Below are 8,186 nucleotides of genomic sequence, written 5' to 3' on the forward strand. Positions count from 1 at the left end.
CGGCTTCTTAAACAATAATATACGATGTCGTCTTCTAAGATTTCGCAAAGATAACATAGATTCCGAACAGATAAATAAGAAGAAATTAAACCAAAATGACTTTTGCTGGTTGGCGACCAAACATCCTTTTAAAAATGCATATGATATTGTTTTCTGAACAATTCACGTTTAACTGGTTGCTACCTTGTGTAGTACAAATATCAGCATCCCTTGGACTAGGCAACCCAACAGTTCAAGGGTTTCAGGGCTTGTTTCGTTCCATACATCATTAATTTATCTATAAGAGACCCATGGAAAATATATATTATGCATACAAACATAATGTATATCTACTATATATTATATTATATATTATATAATATGATATAAATCGTATATGTTATATATGTGTGTGTGTGTGTGTGTGTGTGTGTGTGTGCGCGCGTGCATGCATGCGCGCGCGCTCAGTCGCGTCTGACTGTGACCTCATAGACTATGTAGCCAGTTAAGTTCCTCTGTCCATGGAAGTTTCCAGGCAAGAATACTGGAGTGGGTTGTCATTTCCTACTCCAGGGGATCTTCGTGACCCAGAGATTCAGTCTGCATCCTTGCATCTCCTGCATTGGCAGACGGATTCTTTACTACCGTGTCACCTGGGAAACCCCATATTATATATGGATTTCTTATTATACATATTATTATAATATATATCAAATAATGGTATGTATCTGCTACATGTAGTTTGCATTGACTTTCATTTTCTTTTCCATTGAGAGTTTTGTTCTTTTCATTACTTAAAATTTGTTTTCCCTAGGGGTATAGTTGATTTACAATGTTGTGTTAGCTTCAGGTATACATCAAAGTGAGTCAGTTATACATATATTCACTCTTCTCTAGATTCTTCTTCCATATAGGTCATCACAGAGTACTGAGTAGAGCTCCCCGCGCTACAGAAGGCCATTATTCCTCGTCTATTTTATACACAACTTCAGGCTTCCAATTCATCCCTCCCCACCTTACCCCAGGTAACCATAAGATTGCTGTCTACATCTATAATTTTATTTGTTTTGTAGATAAGTTCATTTGTACCCTTTTTTCATTTCTCAGTTGGTGATTTTAGATACTTTTGGTTAGATAATATCAAAGACTAAACATAATCTATTAAGTAGGAGAAAACAGCGGCAAATACTATATGATATCACTTACATGAGGAATCTAACAAAATACCACAAACTAGTATATGTAACAAAAAAGAAGCAGACCCACGGATATACTGAACTAAATAGGGGTTTCCAGTAGGGGAGGTGGCTAAACATAGTGGAGAAGGAGTGGGAGGAACAAACCACCGGAGTAAGACAGGCAGGAGGATGAACTATACAATACGGGAAATATAGCCACTATTTTGTAATAACTGTAAATGGAAAGTAAGCTTTAATCATTCAGTGCACTTCAGTTGCTCAGTCGTGTCCGATTCTTTGCGACCCCATGGACTGCGGCAGGCCAGGCTTCCCTGTCCATCTGCATCAACTTCAATCATTATAAACAATGAAATAAACGTTACATTAGATTTTTTTAAAAGGAAGTTGAGTCTGGTGGTGCCGGGAAAGGGGGGAAGTGAGGGAGGCCAAAGGAGGAAGTCTTGCGGTGGGGCTAGAGCATGGGGCAGGAGGGCAGGGTTTCCAGGCTCCGCTGGACCCGGCTGGGAAAGGCAACGCTGCTCTGAGCTTGGCAGGGCGTCCAGCATCTGGGGAAGCCCTGGCGGAAAGGGAATGTCCATCTCTGGGCTTCAGATGTCCTCCGCTGAGTTTCCAAAGTGCTGAGATGTGTGAGGAAGTGAAACTGAGACCACAGTGGCGGCTGAAGAGGAGCCAGAGCCAAGGGGAGAGGGGAGCGCGGGCAGAAGCATCCAGAACACGAGGGGAGGGCACAGGATGAGTGAGAATGACGAAGACTGTGGTAGGCAGAGCCCAGAAGGATCTAGAAAAGCCTGGAAGCGACTCTAGGGGGCAGGGCATGAAGAGCAGGTTCCTGCCTTCCGTGAAGGGAAGGGAAAGCGGGGTGAGGGCGGGGCCGCTTGCGCAGTTTCATTTCTCGAGGCAACAAGAGGCCTCAGTCACATCTTCCGCTGTTGGAACCGCCAGCCTCCAGGTCCCCCTTGGGAAGCACAGAGCTTCCTGGGATGCACACCGTCCACACTTCCCCTCCCAGAACGCTCCTTACACTTTGAGGGCTCCGCGGTGGCATGGAGCTTCTCCTTCCCTCTGTTCTTGCCCAATTCTCTCCCTTGCCCAGAGCCCACGCATCCCTGACTCCTCTCAAGGCCCCACGGCTCCTCGCCCTCCCCTCAGGTCGGGATCTGCCCGCCCCAAACTCCCAGGTCGGCACCCACGGGGCACATGCCCATTAATGGTTCACTTGGCAGCCCCCCCCCACCATTGACCAGACCCCCAGATAGAGTGGGCAACTTCCTGGCCAGCCAGGCGCCTTCCCCAGCAGACTGGGTGACCCTGCCGCGAAAGAGCATCCAGTCCAGGACATGACGGAAAAACCATTCCTCAAGGGAGAGATCTGTTGGCTATATGGGGCCTTCTGCATTCAGCCTTGAGGGGGAGGGCAGAGGAAACACACTTCTCCAGGGACGGCGGAGCCTGGTGGGCTTCCATCTATGAGGTCTCACAGAGTCAGACTGACTGAAGCGACTTAGCAGCAGCAGCCTAGCAGTAACCAAAAAAAGCCTGTGTTTCTCAAGGAGAGGGAACAAAATGAAAAGCCCCCCTACCAAAAAAAAAAAAAAAAAAAAACCCAAACATAGTTCACAAAGATAGTATAGATCCCTAATGGATATATATATAGAAATCAAGTCACAATCACTTCTGTTGGTTGGTTACCCATCTTTTAAAATATATATATGCTCTTATTTTTAAAAAATTTCATGTCCACCCACTTGTATGCCACCGAAGCTATCTTGCGTAGTAAAAATATCAGTATCCCTTTGATAGGGTATGGGATCAACCAATTTAAGGCTTGCAGTTCTTGCTCCATTCCACATGTTGTTAAAATATCTTTCATAAATTTTGTTACCTCCTGTATGAGAAGTTTAGCCAGCACCTGCTCTGGAACTTCCAAGACCTTGTCCATGATCAGCAAAACAAGTGACGACATGGAGTGGGAGAAGGCGAAGGTGGGATGATCTGAGAGAACAGCATCAAAACATGTATATTATCAAGTGTGAAACAGATCGCCAGTCCAGCTTGGATGCATTAGACAAGTGCTCGGGGTTGGTGCACTGGGATGACCTGGAGGGATGGCATGGGGAGGGAGGTGGGAGGGTGGGTCAGGATGGGGAACACATGTAAATCCATGGCTGATTCATGTCAATGTATGGCAAAACCCACTACAATATTGTAATTAGCCTCCTACTAAAAAAAAAAAAAAAAAAAAGACAAGGAGAAAGCTTGAGTTTTGAGTGTTCCTGTCAGACCACACCCGGAGGTGAGATGTCGAGGGAGGTGCCAGTTCCACAGAGAAAGTGTTTTGCCCAATGAGCAGGTGATACGTAACAGGGCATCACTTGATGTATGAGGTTACTTTCCCTTTCACTTGTTGACGGCCAAAATGTTGGATCGTAAAATTTCTTTTTAAAAAATACTTTAAAAAAATGATCAGATGCTCTGGGAAACTATATCAGACCCTTTGGAAACAGAGGTGGCGGTGAGGAATGATAAGAAAGTTTAGGGTTCTGACCCGGGGTGAGGTGAGTGACTATAAGATGCCAAAGCACCATCAGGGTTAAACTGTCACTTAGAGAAAGGATCCAGACTCAGCCCAGGGGTGGGATTTTCAGAGAAGAGCTCCATGTAGTACCTCTTAAGAGTCTCAGAATCAAGGCCTTGGTGTGGGAGATCTGTGGGTTGAGGGTGTGTTTGTGTATGACTATGTATCCATGTATGTCCATTTGTGAGTATGTATGTAAGTATGTGCCTACATACGTGTGTGTACACGGGTGTGGGTGTGTGTGTATTTGTGTGACTATATCTACTTGTATGTGTGTCTGTGTTTCTATGTGTTTTGCATCTGTTTGTTGAGGGAGTCAACGACACGCAGCGCAAGTCTCCTGGCACACAGGAGTCCCCGTTGGGAAGAGGAGCGGGTGGAGAAAGGGTCCAGGAAGCAGCTGCAGAAGGAGACTGGAATCCTTTGGGGCTAGAAAGGCAGAGTTTGAGCAGGAGTGGGGGATGTCAGAACCCCGGAGGAGACAGAAGTCTCGAGCTGAGGACACCGGCGATTCAAAACAGGAAGGACATGAGGAGTGGGGGTGGGGGCCAGAATAGGGTTCCTGGACTCCAACCCTGGGGAGGTGAGGGAAGGGCTTGGGGTAGGGCCTAGAAGGCAGGAGGTTTCCAGGTTCCAGCTGGGACCAGGCTGAGCAGGCAGGGTTGCTCTCAGAGGGCGTCTGGTTGGGGCCGCCAGCGTCTGCGGAAGCCTGCAGGAAAATGAGTGTCCACGGGGGGGCGCCAAACGCTCTCCATGGAGTCTGCAAGACTGTGAAATGTGGGAGTGGGTGAATCTAACTGAGGCCACACGGAGGCCGAAAAGGATCCAGGCCCCAGGGAGCGGAGGGTATAGTGGGCAGAAGAATCCAGAATCCAAGGAGTGGGAAGGGGAGGAAATGGAGGATGGGGCAGGCCTAGGAGTGTGCAGAGCCCGGAATGATCTAGACGAGGGACGAGTTTAGCGGGCAGGGGATGAAGAGGAAGTTGCTGTCCTGGGGGATGGGAGGGGAAATCGGGGTGAGGAGTGACTCTGCAGAGATGGGATTACTTGTGTAGTTTCTGCTTTTCGGGCAAAAAGAGGCCTCAGGCGCATCCAGCCTTTGGAACCGCCAGCCTCCCTTGGGAAGCTCAGAGCTTGCTGGAGTCCGCACCATCCACTGGCTTCCCTCCTGGGGACGGGCCTTCCACTGGGAGGGTTCTGCTGTGGCGCAGAGCTTCTCCTTCCCTCTGTTCTGACCCTATTCTATCCCTTGACGACTGGCTCCCGGGCCCTGTGCGCCCCCTACGCCTCTCAAGGCCGCGCTGGCCCCTCTGGTCCCTCTGCTCATATGGGGAACCTGACTCCCAAGCTCCCAAGTCTAGGCTGTTCAAGCAGTCTGAGCGCGGGTTGGAAAAGCATTTCCAGACACAGAGCACTTCAGAAGGGAGTGAGTTTCTTAAGAACAAAGAGCAGAGATAGAGCGGGCACTGCGAACGTAGCTGGCTGTCAACTCCTGACAGTCAGGAGAGTTGACAGTGTTCATGAGTTAACAGCCAACTTGTATATCCTCAAGACATAAAAATTCCTGCTGGAAGGTTGGCGTTAGGTGACTGTTTGGGATGCTCTAGGGTGTTTACTGGAGTGGGCACCTTTGCTTAATTGGGAGTCAGGAGGGTTGTTGGTGAAGTCAGGGGCTTTTGACCAGGCTACAGAGGGGCTCAGTCTGCTTTGGTGGTGACCTTGGTTCTGCGCTCTGCTTCTGCGGCCTTGGTGCAAGACCTCACACATGTGGCCTGGGGCAGGACTCAACAAGTTCCTCTTCTTAAATATTTATTTATGCACTTGGCTGTGGTGGGTGTTAGTTGTGGCACACAGGCTCTAAAGCTCGCAGGCCCAGTAGTTGCAGCTCACAAGCTTAGTTGCTCCAGCCTGTGGGATCTTAGTTCCTCGACCAGGGATGGAACCCACGTCCCCTGCATTGCAAGACTGATCCTCAACCACTGGACACCAAGGAAGTCCCACAAAGGAAGTTCTTGATGCACCTCGGAGTGTCCCATTAATGCCTAATCTCAATGTTGATTCTGAACCATGTGTTACCACCGAGAAGGCTGAGAACCTTTTCTGCCTGCTGTTCCACTCCCCATTGGAATCATCTGGATAATTGCCAGCAGTCGTCCTTAGTCAGGGATATCCCAGGTGGGGCAGTGGTAAAGAATCCACCTGCCACTGGAAGGAAACTCAAGATGTGGTTTCGATTCCTGGATCAAGAAGCTCCCCTAGAGGAGGAAATGACCGCCCACTCCAGTTTTCTTGCCTGGGAAATCCCATGGACAGAGGAGCCTGATGGGCCAAGTCCATGGGGTCACATGGACGGAGGAGCCTGGCAGGCTACTTTGTGTCAGATACACACGCACACACACTCTGCCTGTCTCTGTCTCTCTCTGTCTTTCTCTGTGTGTCTCTCACTGTATCTCTGTCTCTGTCTGTCTCTCTGTGTGACTCTCACTATATCTCTCTCTGTCTCTCTCTGTCTCTGTCTCACTGTCTCTCTCTGTCTCCCTGTCTCTCTCTCTCTCTCTGTCTTTCTCTTCTGATCTGAGTAGGGGGAGGATTGTGCCCAGGAAAACATTCAGTTCTCATTGGAGATGCAGCAGATGCTCCCTGCAGACACAGACGGTGTCTCTGATGCTGCAGCTGGTGTGGTGATGGAGTCTCTGTGGGCAGAGCGGGTCTCAGGACCCTGTCCCTGTGACTATAGACTCAGGAACTCCTGGTCCATCCTGCGTAACTCTTAGCTGCACAGAACTCTGGAGCAAAGAGCAGTCAGGGGAGTGCTTCTTTATGCTCCATCTCTGAGCGAAAAGCAGAGGGGGTCTCCAAGAGGAGAGAACCCCGGAGCTGTGTTTGTGCACTGACATTGTTCAGGACACGTGCTGACCCTGCCCCGCTGACCACACCCCGGCTCCGGCTGGATGGAGGGATGACTGGGCAGCAGAGAGTGGGGTTTCCACTGGGGCTGTACTGAGCGAAAATTCAAGTGAGGTGTTTTTTGGCTAACATTTTATGGGATTTATTTTATGGGATTATTATAACATTTTATGGGATAACATTTTATGGGTTTTATGGGATTTATTGAAGGTACCATATAAAACCTAGCTTCCTGGAGTCTCTGGGAATTTGCAGGTAATTATAATTCAGAGGAGAGCTCAGAACGAATAAATGTCTATATTTCCTCTGTCTATTGTGGGAGATGCTAGGGAGGAGAAGGCGGGGAGGTGCCCTGTGTGCAGACGCTGAGGGCGGAGCATCCGTGAGTGGTAAGGAGAGCAGAGCTCGTCCTCACAGGGCTTAGTGTGTTAGGAAGACAGGAGACAAAGGGGTAACAAACACAACAAAGTGTGAATTTTGTTTTGAGAGGAACAGAGCGGCTTGGTCGTGCTGATTGAGGATGACCAGCAGCTGTGTCCGGGCAGGTGAAGCCCGCTGGGCTGGAGGTGGGGAAGGAGGGAGGAGAGTGCAGTGCTGGGAGGGGCGTTCCAGGAGGAGGGAGAATGTGAATCGCTGTGATGAAGCCAAACCGTGTTTCTTGCTTTTTCAAGGGAAATTAATTCAGCCGGATCTAGAGAGGAACGGAAGCCAGGATGGAAGTGAGCTGCTGAAAGTCTTAGGTGCCTGACGGAAGCTTGCCCTCCCCCATGTCCCTACCAGTGGTAAGTGATGAAACACGTTTTTTTTTTTGTTTGTTTGTTTTGTTTTTGTTTTTTACACATTTTTTTGAAAGAGGAAGAAAGCTCTTGGTTTCACTGATCTATTTTATTTTATTTTTTCTGTTCTTTATTTCATTTTTAATATTCCTTTCTTTCTGCTAACTTTAGGCCCAGTTTCTTCTCTTATTATCGTTCCTTGAAGAATAAAATTAGCTTGTTAAGTATAAAGTTAACCTGTTAACAAGTTAGCTTGTTAATTGAGATCTTTCCTTCATAGGAAATGTTCTTTATTTTAAATTTTAGGGGAAAAAACCTCCAAACTTCTCATTATCAGTAAATAGAGATAAAGCACGTAATACAGGGCTAAAATAATACCCAGAGAACCTGAATTTGTCTAGAAATAAATAACAGTAAAATGCTGTTTTCTTTCTGGATTTTTTTCCCCAAAACCTAATTAGTTCACCTTGAAAAACATTTTGTATTCTAATTTGTATTTATGTTGAAATTCTATAAAAGAAAGATCTTGTTGTTGTTGAAAAATAAAAAAACAAGTTTAATATGTAGCCAGTTGTTACTGTAGTGGTGAGTTCTGTCAGGTATATTCTTATTGTTATGCTATAGAGCAGCAGTCCCCAAAATTTTTGGGACTGGTTTTGTGGAAGACAGTTTGTTTTCCTGGAGAGCAGGATGATTTCTGGATGATTCAAGTGCATTCACAACAACTGGAAAAACTGTGTTCATGGGCAC

Source organism: Muntiacus reevesi, chromosome 2 (genome assembly GCF_963930625.1).
Source record: "Muntiacus reevesi chromosome 2, mMunRee1.1, whole genome shotgun sequence".
Taxonomy (NCBI): domain Eukaryota; kingdom Metazoa; phylum Chordata; class Mammalia; order Artiodactyla; family Cervidae; genus Muntiacus; species Muntiacus reevesi.